The 14,992-nt window shown below is 34.0% G+C and overlaps 1 long non-coding RNA gene across 2 annotated transcripts; it reads right to left on the bottom strand.

Moving 5' to 3' along the window:
* Window positions 1-4,719: 4,719 nt before the first annotated feature.
* Window positions 4,720-7,033, bottom strand: LOC128284396 (uncharacterized). 2 transcript variants are annotated; one of them, XR_008274827.1, is made up of 3 exons: window positions 6,808-7,008; window positions 5,850-5,891; window positions 4,720-4,961 (listed from the first exon to the last, which is right to left on the bottom strand). It is a non-coding gene; the product is annotated as an uncharacterized LOC128284396 (long non-coding RNA). The 2 variants fall into 2 exon arrangements; XR_008274826.1 differs by lacking the exon at window positions 5,850-5,891 and having other exon boundaries at window positions 6,808-7,033.
* Between the last annotated feature and the right edge of the window lie 7,959 nt (window positions 7,034-14,992).

The following is a 14,992-nucleotide window of genomic DNA, read 5'->3' as shown; positions in this document are numbered from 1 at the left end:
TAAGCATGCGTATATAAATGGAGTCTACAGGACATGTTCCCCAGAGGACAATGTAGCGACAGTGGTAAAGTCAGATCTTATCTCCCTAAGCAGTAGCGGAGCAGATCGAAGATGGTGAATCTTATCTCCATGTATTGGCAATGGAGCAGATTTAAGCCATAAGCCTTATCTCTCTAAGGTAGCAAGAGAGCAGGCTAAAGAATGAGTCTTATCTTCCTGAGGTAGCAAGGAAGTAGACTGAAGATTAAAGATCTTATCTCCCTAAACAGTAGTAGAGCAGATCGAAGATGGTGAATCTTATCTCCATGTATCAGCAATAGAGCAGATTTAAGCCACAAGCCTCATCTCTCTAAGGTAGCAAGAGAGCAGGCTGAAGAATGAGTCTTATCTTTCTGAGGTAGCAAGGAAGCAGACTGAAGATTGAAGATCTTATCTCCCTAAATAGTAGCGGAGCAGATCAAAGATGGCAAATCTTATCTCTATTTATCGGCACTGGAGCAGATTTAAGCCACAAGCCTTATCTCTCTGAGGTAGCAAGAGAGCAGGTTGAAGATTGAGTCTTATCTTTCTGAGGAAGCAAGAAAACAGACTGAAGATGGAAGATCTTATCTCCCTAAAGTTACAGCAGAGCAGATCAAAGATGGCGAATCTTATCTCCATGTGTAGGCAATGGAGCAAGTTTAAGCCTCAAGCCTTATCTCTCTGAGGTAGCAAGAGAGTAGGTTGAAAAATGAGTCTTATCTTTCTGAGGCAGTCAGAAAGCAGATTGAAGATGGAAGATTTTATCTCCCTAAGTAGTAGTGAAATAGATTGAAAGGCAGATCTTATCTCCATGTATCGATAATAGAGCAGATTTTAACCGTTAGACTTATCTTTTTGAGGAAGCAAGAAAATAGATTGGCAATTGTAGTATCATCTTCTTGAAGTAGCAAGGAAGCGATGATCGAAGTCGAGGATTTTTAGTGGAGTATATCTTTGAAGACAGTGAGACTGACTGAGATTACTTGAAGAAGAAGAGTGTCAAGATTCAGCAAAACTGGGCAAATTGGCCCTTTTAAAATCTTTGCTCTATTCTCATTACACGACAATGAGCAAAGAGTGACAGTTGTAATAGGCCCAATTCGCCTAGCCTACAATAAAACCAAAAATCAATTAAAAATAAATAAATAAAGTCTGAGTTTTTTACAAACCATCAGGCCCAAATAGTAAATTAAATTAAAAGCAGCCCAAATACATTTTTTTAAAACCCAATTGAATAAACCCAAACCCGAAACCTGATTCTAATAACCTAAACACGAGACCCAATTGGACCCAAAGAAAATCAACAACCGAGAACACGAAACTTCGAATACTCGAAATATGCGTGGGGTTTGGGCTCCCACGAGCCATTTCCCTGCTCCTCTGTACGGCCAAATCTGCAAAAGAATACACCAGAAGAACCACTAACAGAATACAACAAATAAATGTAATTTTTATTTTTATTTATTCTAAGAAAATCTGGCTATAAAAAGTTGTCAATTTCATCTCTGTAAAGACTTACGAACGCACATTACGTACACATATTGAATACCAGAATAGAGCAATCAAAAAAAAGACTGTCAAAAAGTGATTTACCAAATCTATTTTTTTTCCGTTTCTTTTGATTAACTTGCAATTTCGGTATAAAACCGTAAAGGAGAGATACCTGAATCGACGCTGATGAAAACCCTAACATCTTAGAACTATGTAGATTCGGGCAAGGGTCGAACGATATTGAATTTGTGTTCATTTTTTTTAATTTCGTTCTTTTTTTAAAAAATAAGTAATATTGGATCAAAAGTTTTTAAAAAAAAAAGAAAAAGGAAAAAGAGTAGCTTACCGAATCTCCGTCGGCGTGTATTGGATCTGGTCACTGTTGGTACACCATCGACCACCAATTGAAATGGTGGATTCGGCGGATGCTAGAAACCCTTGCAGATTAATTTTAGAGCTGTTTGGTTTTTTGTTAAAATTGGCTGCATTTGAAAAAAGAAAGGAAAAAGACTTTAAATCATTTGTGAAAAAATGGCGCCGTTTATAACAATAAGGACCCGCACGTCAACCCAATTGGCAGGCTGGATCTGCGCATTTTCATTCAAAATGGGGAATTTTCGAGTTAAATCCTTCCTTCAACGCGAGCATTCAATTGCACCTTATTTGTTTTGCCTTATTTTTTTAATTTGGCTATTTAATTCGTGTGCATTTTCATTTTAGTCCATGATACTGATCTTTGCGTTTTAGGCTAAGGGAAATTTGCAATTCTAGTCCCCATACATTTATGCACCTTGCACATTGATCATATTTACAATTATTTTATTTGTTCTTATTTTGGATTCAATCTCAATTTGGTCTTTCATTTGTATAATCTGTTAATTTAAAATACATTTAATATTTTATATGTGTTAATCCATTTTAATGATTTTGCTTGTTTTTATTTGTACAGTTATTTTGAGGTTTCTTTTATCTTATTATTTTTACATTTTGCACAATATTTTTTTAAATATTTTATATATATAAGTATACACATTATTCTCATTGAGTTTTCAATTTATAATACCTATTATTTTGAAGTTCACAACATTTTTATATATGAGTTGAGTCATCTTAATAACTTTATTTTGTTTTATAAAATCATCATTTTAAAATTCTTTTTACATTCAACTATTTTAATACTTTTATATAACCTTTTGTTTAAATATTCTTATACATATTAATACATCTATTATTTTAATAGATTTTTCTATTTAAAATACTTCTTGCTTTATGATTCACCTAGTATTTTTCTTTATGTATATATGAAACTATTCTAGGAATTTCATCTTTGTATTTATAAAATTATTAATTTGGAATGTTTCTTTATATTATATTATTTTTATGTTTTATATAGTATCTCATTTAAATGTTTTTTTATGTATAACGGCACGTATATAATTTATAGATTAACTCAATTTTATATATACTTTTAATCTCATGCTCTTTTTACAAATAATTATTCCTAAATCTATTTATATATGCATGTTTTGTGAATCTATTATGTGTATTATATCTTATCATGTATTTTTATTACTCTTTCATATTTTATATATTATTTAAGTTATCATGTACATTGTCAATTTTAAATGAATTTGTGTTTAAAATATTTTGCATATAATTTGATTCAAACTTTTATTCTATAATATCTATTTCAATAATTATATATCCCTAGTTTTTATGCAAATTTGTCAACTTATATATTATATATATTATGTGTTCATTAATTCATCATTATTTTGGAAATGTCTTAAACCATATTGACTTCTAATTCCATTTTATTTTGTACATGTTTTGTGGATCGCTTTATATTGTGCCATATTTATTGTTGATGTATATTATTTAGTCATTGTTTTACTTATTATATCAATTGTTCTCCATCCATGATTAATAATTTGGTTACATTTTACTTAGAATAGTTGTACTTAATTGTTGGATTTATTAATTGTGGTTTATTGTACTTTATGTGTGCATATTATTTCATGTTTATTAATCATTTTCTATACAAATGTTTCATTACAATACATTAAGTATTCCATCTATTTTAAAACAAATAAATGTGTTTTGAGCTAATTTCCAATTTTTCTTATTATTCAAAAATTCTGAAATAAGGCAATATTCAATATTTGGGAATTCGGGAAATCGTGCCCTACCGTGCTGGGAATGATTTTTTTGTTGAACTAAATATTTGGATATCCTTTTATAATTTTAGCGTACGAGCTTTTGAAAGTCAAAAATCAATGCTATTTTTGAAGGTATAAAGGATCGTGTCCAATCATGCTGGATATGATGCTGCATATCTTTGAAACGAGAGAATTTTGACAGCTAACTTAAACTACTCAAACATTTTAAAAAGAACCATACTTTGAAAGATCCTTTCTAAAATCTTTGTTATAAGGATAGCATTGAATCAACCTGGTACCAATTTTTGGGCATAATGAGGGTGCTAACCCTTCCTCATGCGTAATCGACTTTCGAACCCATTTTTTAATTTATGTGACCCAAAATTGTTTTAAGTGGAACAAAACGTTTTAGTAGGTGACCCATTCACACCTAAACAAAGAGATTGGTGGTGACTCCACATGTTTAAAAGTCAATTTCTGTTTTTTCTTTCAAATGAAAAATAGTTTCGACATTAACTTTATTCCAATTTGACTCTATTTGATTCTTTTTAATAGTAGAAGGACTAATTTGATCAAATTCTTATAAATATAAAGGCCTCTAAGGTAGGTATATTATCAGTTAAACTATGATTTTGGTCTCTTTACAATACTAAATTTAGGGATTTCGTGTAGCACCCCAAACCCGGCCCAGAAGTTATGGTCGGATCCGTAATGCCACATCAAAAACGTAAAAAAAATATTTGCATTCTAAGTCCAGAAAATCGTACTTGATGTTCAAAAGATTAATTCATTAAGGGTTAAAGTGAATGGAAGCTGTGCACCAGGTAGGAAACCGGAAAAGAGGTGGTGAGTCCATCGGACTGCTTAAGTACCAAGCTCCCTTCGGATCCAATCCTAGACATGCATACCGCCATTGCCACACCTTAACGTCATGGATATTTCTAGGAAACCGATTCGATTAAGTCATTTTTAGGAAAAGTGATTAATTTTGGAAAATACTTTCATTACGGAAGCTTTGCTTGTTGTCGTGTTATTTTGAAATCAACTGTTGTTTTTGAAAACGCGCCCTAAAGCTATCCAATTTCAACAGTTAAAATAAGTATTACCTATCTTAGTAATACATATTAAAAACCATCAAAAATAAATAAGCGGCCTTATTACATTTAAAAGCCCAAAACCTCAAACGTAATTAAAAGGATGTCCAGTTCACCAGAAGAAAATCAAACTTTCAGAACGGGTGGTCACTCCGAATTCCCTCACAGCTCCAAGCCCACTATGGTTGGGGATTTCCTGCGTGGATGAAAATAAAAGGGGTGAGTTTGGGGAAACTCAGTGTGTAAGGAAAACCCATTCAAAGCCCAAGTCAGCTCAAGCCCATTGGGCCTAAGCCCATTCAGGTAACAGTGGTACTGGGCCAGAGCCCTTTTCAGATTACAATAAACTGGGCCTTAGCCCCTTATTCAGATAACAGTATGGCCCATAGGCCCATTTCAAAATACATGCAACATCAGTAAACATATGCAAGCCCATTTGGGGAGACTACTCAACCCACCAACCACTACACTCCACCCATACCAGCCATACACTCCATGTGGGGAATAGCTCAACCCACCCATTTAACACTCCACAGCTTGCTGACTTGTTTGCTCAGTTATCAAGAATTGAGGCAAAGCCTCCAAGACGTGGACAAGCCACTTTCAAGACTTCCTCCGTCAATATCCCGTCTCATGCATCGATAATAACATGGCATGCAGTAAATAACAACAGTCAAACATGCATTTAGGTCAATTTAACCCTAGGGGTATTTCGGTAATTCATCTACTAGGGGTAAAACTGTAAATTTTCCACTTTTAAAGGTATTTCAGTAATTTATCTATTTTAGGGTTTTTCATGTATATTCCTACTTTTCACGTACTAACAGAATCACGTACTGAGGGTTCTTACCGAATTGGGTCCGTTGGCCCATCATTCCAATTTTGGCCCATTAAGCCCAAAAATATTGAGGGCACGGAAATCATGCACTTTGCAGTCCAAATTTTGCAGCTTACCAAAAACATTAATCGATTTACTTCACGAGCATTCGCACACTCGCAAATCTAAAAAAAAATGCCGGTTTTCGGCATTCAGCTTTTCGACTTTTGCCGATCCAGACTAAGAAAGAGGGTGTTAGTTACACACCTGTTTGCGACGATATGCTGACGAGATCCACACACAAACCACCTACAATTGGATTACTAACACGTTAATCTAACTATTCAAATATGAACTACGTATTAACCCCTTACAATATTCGGCCAACCACACCTACAGATCATAGTAAGCTTATAAGAAATCAATAAGCAACTCATTAACAAATTTTTGTCAATGTTTACCACATAATCATAATTTCACTGCAAGCTGTCTTCCCGAGCAACAGTCACTAAATCATTTATAACTGGAGCTACGAAACTCCAAATCAAGTTCCGTTAATTTTCCTTGAAAATAGACTCATATATCTTCTATCCATAAAATTTTCAGAATTTTTGGTTTGGCCAATCAATACCATATTTTTCTCAAATTTTCGCATGTTTCACTGTTTGACTAATCTGACCACTCTTCATTACGAATCAAATTTCTCATTGTACAGAATTCAAAATATGTTCTCGTTTATTTCATTTGAAACTAGACTCAACAAGCTTTAATTACATAATTTATTCAGCTTCTAAATCATCTCCCACAATTTATGGTGATTTTCCAAAGTCACGTTACTGCTGCTGTCCCAAGCAGATTTATTACCAAATCACTCTTTCACACCTAACTTGCATGCTTGTTATTTAAACATGTATATCACCAATCAATCATCACATATCTATGATTTTACTTAAGTATAATCTCCATTTCATCATTTTAAAGCACAACATGTTAGCTGATTTTTCCCTTTAACATCTAAGGCACATGCATGCTCATTTGTTTGGCTCAACTTCACCTATCTTCCATTTTTCATCAAAAGAACATGAAACAACAACCATTTCCTTCATTTTAATTCATGACTAAATGCTCACAACACAACTAAAAATCAAAATATACTTCAAGAGTTAAGGTAGAATCAAGAAGAACTCATGAACCTCAAAATAGAAGCAAGGTACCAAGAACTTACCTTCAATTTTCCTCCTCCTAATGACCGAATACTCAAGAGCTTTCTCCTCTCCTTTCTCTTCTCTAACTTTCAGCTATGATGAACAAAGATGGACAAAACTTTGTTCTTTTCACCCCTTTTTCTTTTAATAAAACTTCATATTTCATCCATTTAATTCTTTAATACAAAAGACATGAAATTCTTATCATGAAACATTTACCTAACCCATTATCATGAAACATTTACCTAACCCATTATCATGGAACATTTACCTAACCTATTATCATGGAACATTTATCTAACCTATTATCATGAAACATTTACCTAACCTATTATCAATTTGTATCAATTTGTACCATAAATTATGGATATCAAGTGTACATTTTGTCTACAACAACATGATGGCTGGCCACTTCATGTAAAATGGGAGGTTTGTCATGCAAATCCTCCTATTTTGCACTCCTATTTATTTGGCCACTTCAATTTAGCCTATAGCATTTTCAAACATTTTCACATAGGTTCTATTTCATAATTTCACCCCCTTTTTCTTATGGAACAAAAATTAACTAAAATTGTCGGGTTCTATCTTAAGCTTGGGCTTTCTAGAGGCCCACTAACATAATTAAACCTATGCCAACATTCACAGGATTCCCGAAAATTGGGGCGTTACATTTCGCTTCTATACAACATAATTTGACCATCTTACTTTGTATATGATTATTAATTAGTCCAACTTGTTTTTTTCTCAGCCAAATAGTTTGAGCAAGAGAGAAGGCATTGTGCATCCGCTGTTGAATTCTACATGGGAGAATATGGAGTTTCACAACAAGAAACATGCATTGAATTAAAGAAGCAAGTGGAGAATGCTTGGAAAGATATAAATCATGAGTTGATGTTTAGTGAGACATCCAAGGTTGTTCCAAGTTCGGTTCTTATGCGAAGTCTCAATCTTACAAGGGCCATTGATTTTCTTTACAAGGATGGAGAAGATCAGTACACACATTGTCAAAATAGAATATTGATAATGGCAAGAAAAGAGAGAAAAATAGAACACAGAGATTTCATGTGGAAACCTTTTTGGAAAAAAAACCACGGGTAGAGGAGAAGAAAATTCACTATATTGAATTCGAATAATTACAATGAGTATAGATTGCATCTATTTATAGGTTTAGAAAATTTTATTCTAATCAACATCTAATAAAAACACCTTATTCAAAAAACAAAGAAAGTAAACACCTTATTCGCCCTTGTCGATCCCCTATCTTACCACTTTTATTTTAATTTAATAAGAATTTGGGTCACAACTCTAACACATGTTGGAAAATTTTCTAAAGATGGGATCACTTCTTTGCTCATTGATCCAGTCTCACTCTAAGCTTGAGGAATTAAGAATTTTTCTTATCTCACGATCCTTTTTATGTTTGGGTTTCTTTTAAGTGACTTATGTGTCTGTCATGTTGTGTTTAAGGTGTTTTATAGATCTTGATATTTCTTTGAAGTGTATATCTTTGTGTTATTGGTATGTGTCATATTCTATTTAAGTTGATATATAGATCCTAGCATCTCAGTACTCTATGGTATATGTTTATGTTACTTTTATGTTATCATATTTTGTTTAAGGTGTTATTTAGGGACTGAAACCTCAATAACTCTTGATATATGGTTGTGTTATTTTTACATGTCGTATTGTATTTAAGGAGTTATATAAATCTTGGCACCTCAATATCTTTGTGTTACTTTTATGTGCAATTATGTTTAATAGATTATGTAGCTCATCAATGTGTCATTACATAATTTCATGACAGATGATTAAAATCATCCACCTTTCTTCCCATCTTCGAAGGCCACTCTGCCCTCCAATCATATTCCCTGAGTAACCATTACCAAAATACCATAAGGTGTTGGTAGATGCATTCAATGCAATGCGTGAAATGAAAAAAAATATTCTCATTCCTTCTTTAATTATCTACTGAAATAGATCATTTGGTGGGATTGGTCTACGCACCTCACAAAATGCTTCAAATTTGACATATCTCAAATCATATTCCCTGAGTAACCATTATCAGAATACCATAAGGTGTTGGTAAATGCATTCATTGCTATGTGTGAAATGATAAAAATATTCTTATTCTTACTTTAGTTATCTATTGAAATAGATCAATCGATTGGACGGGTCGAACCAACTGATTATATTAAAAAATTAATATTAAATATAAAAATATTAGATAAAATATTTATTTGATTAAGTACAATTGAACTGTTGTCCACTATAGATAAATTTAAAAACTCCATATTGTGGTTAGACAGTTGCGTTGTCTTTATATTATATTAAAACTAAAAATTAAGTAAAGGATAAAAGTTGAAATTTAATCACATATATTATTTTTGGTTAGAATATGTCATAAATTTGTACTTTTCATGAATTTTAATTTAGTCCCTATCTTTTTTATTTGAAAACTTTGTACCTCTAATTTTATATTTCAAAATTGTTAAAGTTATTTTGTTAAATTTAAGTTTATTACTGTCGAAACCATTTTTTTTAAAAAATTTTAAAAATGATGGATCGACTTTTTGGAAAGCGAAAATGGAGTCGCCACCAATCTTTTTTTGTTTAGGTGTGATCGGATCACCTAGAAATTTGAGTTGTTTTAATAAAACATTTTGGTTTATTAAAACAATGATTTTGGACTACGAAAATATGAGAAAATAGGCTCGGGAGTCGGTTACGTATGAGGAAGAGTTAGCACCCTCACTACGCCCAAAGTTGGTACCAAATCGATTAAATATTGTACTTATGTCTAAAATTGAAATGTTTTTAAAATGTGGTTCTTTTTTAATAACATTTGAATAACCTGAGTTGGTTACCAAAAATCTTCCTGTTTCGACATCCGAAAAATTATAATTATAAAATCATAAAAGGATGCTCAACTATTTAGTCCAACGAAAAATCGAAACCCAGCACAGTAGGGCACGATTCCTCGAATTTCCAAACATTAACCATTGCCTCACCTTGAAAAATACAAGTGAAATTCCGGAGAGATATTCGATTATTTTGGACAAACGGGAGATTGCAGCCCAGCACGATAGGGCACTATTCCTCGAACTGCCAAACATCGAACACTTCTTTCGTTTTAAAGGGTTCTTAGAAAACGTGAATGAAATTTTGAAGGAATCTTCGATTGTTTAGAACAAATGAAAAAGCGCAACCCAACACGATAGGGCACGATCCTCAAATCGCCAAACATCGAACATCCTTTGTATTGAAAGGTTTTTAATAAACATGAGTGAAAACCTAAAGGAATATTCGATTATTTTGAGCAAACGAGAAATTGCAACCCAACACGTTAGGGCACTATTCCGCGAATTGCCAAATATTGAATCTCGTCTTCATGATAAATAAAATATAATAAGTATAATAAACTATATTTAAAATTATTATAAAATATGTATATAAAAAGAAATAGTACGAAAAAAATGATTATTAGTAAAACAAAAATAATATAACAAGTAATGTGATACATATAATGACAATTTGTACATAAAATAATTAGTTTTATTTTAAATATATATATATATGAAGCATATAACAAATATATAAATAAATAAATAATATAATAATGTGAAACTTAACTCCAATTGATTAAATTAGATGAAAAGAAATAAGAAATAATGAAAATGATATAATAAGTATAATAAATAATAGTGTAGAAAAATAGTATAATAAATAATAGGAAAATAATTTAAAAATGATAGTAAAAAGTAATAATAGATTAATAATAATACCAAAAAAATTTGTGATAAAAGTGTCTAAAATAAACAAAATAGGGCTTAATTGAATTAAAAATAAAATTGGAGTGAAACAGAATAAAAGGATACAAGGGACCAAAATGCACACGTGGGTATGGAGGGAGGGTGCAAGCAAATTTCTGGGGTAATTTGAAAGCATTTAAAGAAAACAAAAAAAAGGACTTGATTGAACGTAGGCACCCAAGATGGGAACTAATCGCGAAAATTTCCCATTTAAAAGAAATGTGCACATTTCCATCCCTTGAATGCACGGTCAGCTTTTCCCCTTCTCCAGGCTCTACTTTTGAGGGGAAAAAAACAAATAAAGCCTACTTTTTTATTTTTTTATTTTTATAACATTGAACACCCCTTTTTGAAAACTAAAAAAAAAAAAAAATTACGCATCACCTCTCTTATTTTCCTTAAAGAAAAACAGAGAGAAAGCACCCAAATTTTCTCTTAGGCCTACGCCACCCTCATCGGAGATCGGCGAGCTGAGGTCGCTAGTTCGTCGGTAAGTCCCCTCTCTCCCTCTCTTGTTTTTTTTTTAAAAAAAAAACCGTTTTTAAAAAAAATTGAAAAGGAAATAGAACAAACGAAATCCAAATCAAGAGAAAATTCCAAAAAAAAAAAGAAAAATCACCTTTCAAAACTTAGTTCCGATTCTTGATTTACTCTTGAACTTTGTATTATCTCCGAAAAATATGTGTATATATATATATATATATCCCCCCAAAATACAATCGATTCCTCTCTAAAAATCCCCCCTAAAATACAATCCCTTCTCCCCTCGAAATATCAAAAAAAAATCCCCACTAAAATACAATCGATTCTATTCTAAAAATCCCCCCATTACAAATGATAGATTTTGGCTTTTTAAAGTCGATCTACGAAACATTCATCTCCTATTTTTTTTTCGTTCTTTTATTTATTCTTTCCCCCATCCCTCGCATGCTTTCTCTTGCTATTGTTTTTGTCTCTGTTGGTGTGTGTCGGTGTGGGTGGTGCACGTGATGGCCAAGGCGAGGTAGCATGGGGCGAATGAATCTTGGGGACAGAGGGAGGAGCGGCTAGTTTTTTTCTTTTTTTTTTTGCTGAAAATTAGTTAAGGTTGTGGGCTGATTGGGCTTTTAGGGTTTTAATTTTTTTTTGGGCTGTAATTGGGTTGGATAGGTTTGGGTTTTGGGTCATGGACTATTAATTATTTTTATCTTGGTTTATGGTTTATGGGCCCTGGGAAAAATTTGGGTTCTACAGCTGCCCCTCTTTGCTCATTACTGTGTTAACAGAAATAGAGCAAAGACTATAAAAGGACCAATTTTGCCCGGGCTCACCGAGTCTTGAGTTCTTGATCCTTGATCTTCTTTAAAGGCCTCTTGACAGCTTCAATCTGCTTCACTGCAACTTACGAAGGCGATATTTGCTATCTTTGATCTGCTCTCTGTCAATACAGAGACGCCAAATCCGTTATCTTCGATCTGTTCCCTATAAGCACAGGGATGCCATGCTGAAATCTTCGATCTACTTCACTGTAAGCACAAGAATGTCAGATCTGCTGTTTTCGATCCATTCCCTATAAGGACAGGGATGCCAAATCTGATGTTTTCAACTTGTTCCTATAAGCTGTGGATGCCATGCTGAAATCTTTGATCCGCTTCTTGTAAGCACAGAATGTCGATCCGCTATCTTCGATCCGTTCCTATAAGCATGTGGATGCCAAATCTGCTGCTTTCAACTTGTTCCCTATAAGCAGTGGATGCCATGCTGAAATCTTCAACTGTTTCACCGTAAGCACAAGAATGTCGGATCTCGCTATCTTCGATCCGTTCCCTATAAGCACGTGGATGCCAAATCGCTATTTTCAACTTGTTCCTATAAGCATGTGGATGCCATCTTTGAAATCTTCGATCCGCTTCATCTTGTAAGCACAGAATGTCGATCTGCTATCTTCATCGCTCCTCTGCAACTTCAGGGAGATAAGACTTGTTTTGATCTTCTTTCGCTGAAACTTTAAGGAAATCTGCTGTAACTTTTAGTCGTTCCAATGTCATTTCAGGGAGAAGAGATCTACTGAAACTTCAAGGAGATCTGCTGTGGCTTTTAGCCGCTCCAATGCCATTTCAGGAAGAAGAGGTTCGCTGAAACTTCAAGGAGATCTGCTGTGGCTTTTAGCCGCTCCAACGCCATTTCAGGAAGAAGAGGTTCGCTGAAACTTCAAGGAGATCTGCTGTAACTTTAGCCGCTCCAATGCCATTTCAGGGAAAAGGGACCCACTGAAACTTCAAGGAGATCTGCTGTGGCTTTTAGCCGCTCCAATGCCATTTCAGGGAGAAAATTTGTAATTCAGCCTATTACCCTACTGCTTAGGGGGTTAAGGCTTATCGTCTTCGATCTGTTCCACTATTGCTTAGGGAGACAAGATCTGTAATTTTCAGCCTGTTACACTACTGCTTAGGGGTTTAAGGCTTGTGAATTCACTGATTCCACTGCACTGTCCTCTGAGGAATATGATCTGTAAAATCAGTTTCATGTATCTATGCTTATGTCAAATGATTAGGATGCGATGATCAAAATGAATCAAATGCTCCTAAGTAGATGTGTTGTTATATGAATGTAGAAATGTCATGAGCCCTTTTTTTTAAAAAGGCTTAAGGTATCATCGTGCGTTGTTCATTAGGACATTATCGCTGACGTATTACGCTGGCATCTTGTTTGACTGGTATTCTTGACAGAAAAGTCAAAGAAACAATCACATTTTGCTCAGCAAGCTTGGCCCACTGTAATTTTAGAGTCTCTTCCACTGTACCTTTTGGGACATAAAGTTTGTGCCTCCTACTGCAATTTCAGAGGAATAACATTTGGTTTCTTCCATCCATTCCGCTGCAACTCAAAGGCATAGGATTTGTATCATCTTCAATCAGTTTGATCTGTTACACTATTCCCTAGGTGTAATGACCAGATGTATATGAATGCAAAGTATCATTTCTTTTCTCGAGAATAACCCTCTTTTACACTTAGGTTAACATTACTCGTCATTTGTCGAGGTTATATCACTGACGAAATGTCTTGTCTTTTGGTTCAACCAATAAAGAGTCCAAAGAGATAATATTTCCAACCCTTAGGCTTGGTGAGTTCTAAACCATAGTCCTATTTCAGGTTCTTGTATTATTTAGAAACTTCCAGAGTAATATGTAAAACTTCTTTTATGAAAGTGTTATTAGTCCATTAATCATTATTTCAATGCAAAATGCTTGAAAAAGATCAAAACAATTAACAAGAAGGAAATTAATTATGAGTATAGCTCGAAATGGATAAATTAATCAAAGATTGCAAATGTAATAAGAATGAAATCAACTCAAAACGAATGATTTAATCAAAGATAGCAATGCAATAAGAAGAACATTTATTTGGACATATCTTGAGAAGAATCAAAGATAACAAATTCAAAATGGGCAAAATGGAAGCTAGATGCCCCAGATATCGCAGCCTGAGCTTCTCAGTACCAACTTCTTGAGGACCTTTTTGAGTTCAATATGTGTTTAGGGGATCCGGAGTACTTTGTCGATGCCCCAAGACGTAGCATACTTCTTCATTGTTAATTCAGGCATAGCAAGACTAATGTATGCCCCACTTTGATCCAAATTTGAGCTGCCCTTTTCGGGTTTTCAACTCGAATTCCTTTTAGTCTCAAGGCTCCATTTGCGGGGTTTCACCCTGGCTTCTCTTTTTTTTCGCTTCTTTTTTTTTAGAATTTTTTTGTTTTTTTTTTACTTTTGTGTTTTTGTGTTTTTATGTTTTTTTTTTTTCCTTTGCCTTTGCCTTTGCCTTTGCCATATAACACCTAATCTTTAAACAGACTGCGACCTTTTGACATTGTACAGCTGTGTTAGACATGATTTTCTGGCACTCTTTATTGGCACCCCTTTTTTTGAAATTTGATGACTGTCGACCTAGTGACATTGGCATATAAAACAATTTTTATCCTTTTCGCGGGGTAAACAATGACCCCAAAGGCGAATCGGTATTGGTTAGAAGCTTTCAAAGAGATCGGCCCATAACCTCCATGCCCCACATAGAGAAAGTCGAAAGAATGAAGGGGCACATGAATTTTCTCTCTATAAATTTGGCATTTACAGCATACTGATGCAATCCCTTTCTATGGTGGGCCAGCAGAACCCAAATCTCATGATTAGCCTGACCATCGTAAAACCATTAGCATATGTCATTCAAAACCCTGCAACATCCTCCTATCTTAGTAGCCAGGCGTATCTTAATATGATCGTGAAAAAAATCTTTAAATTCTAGGAAGTGACTCAATGACGTCTCGCTTTGCCTTTGTGGTAATGCAGACTCCGATGTTTGCCTCTTTCTCTTGTCCTAGGCCTACTGTCTATTGTCTTTTTGTAAGAGAGGATCTATT

This window comes from Gossypium arboreum, chromosome 11 (assembly GCF_025698485.1).
Source record: "Gossypium arboreum isolate Shixiya-1 chromosome 11, ASM2569848v2, whole genome shotgun sequence".
NCBI lineage: Eukaryota > Viridiplantae > Streptophyta > Magnoliopsida > Malvales > Malvaceae > Gossypium > Gossypium arboreum.
The sequence above is the reverse complement of the archived record's forward strand: the minus strand, read 5'-3'. Positions and strand labels throughout refer to the sequence as shown.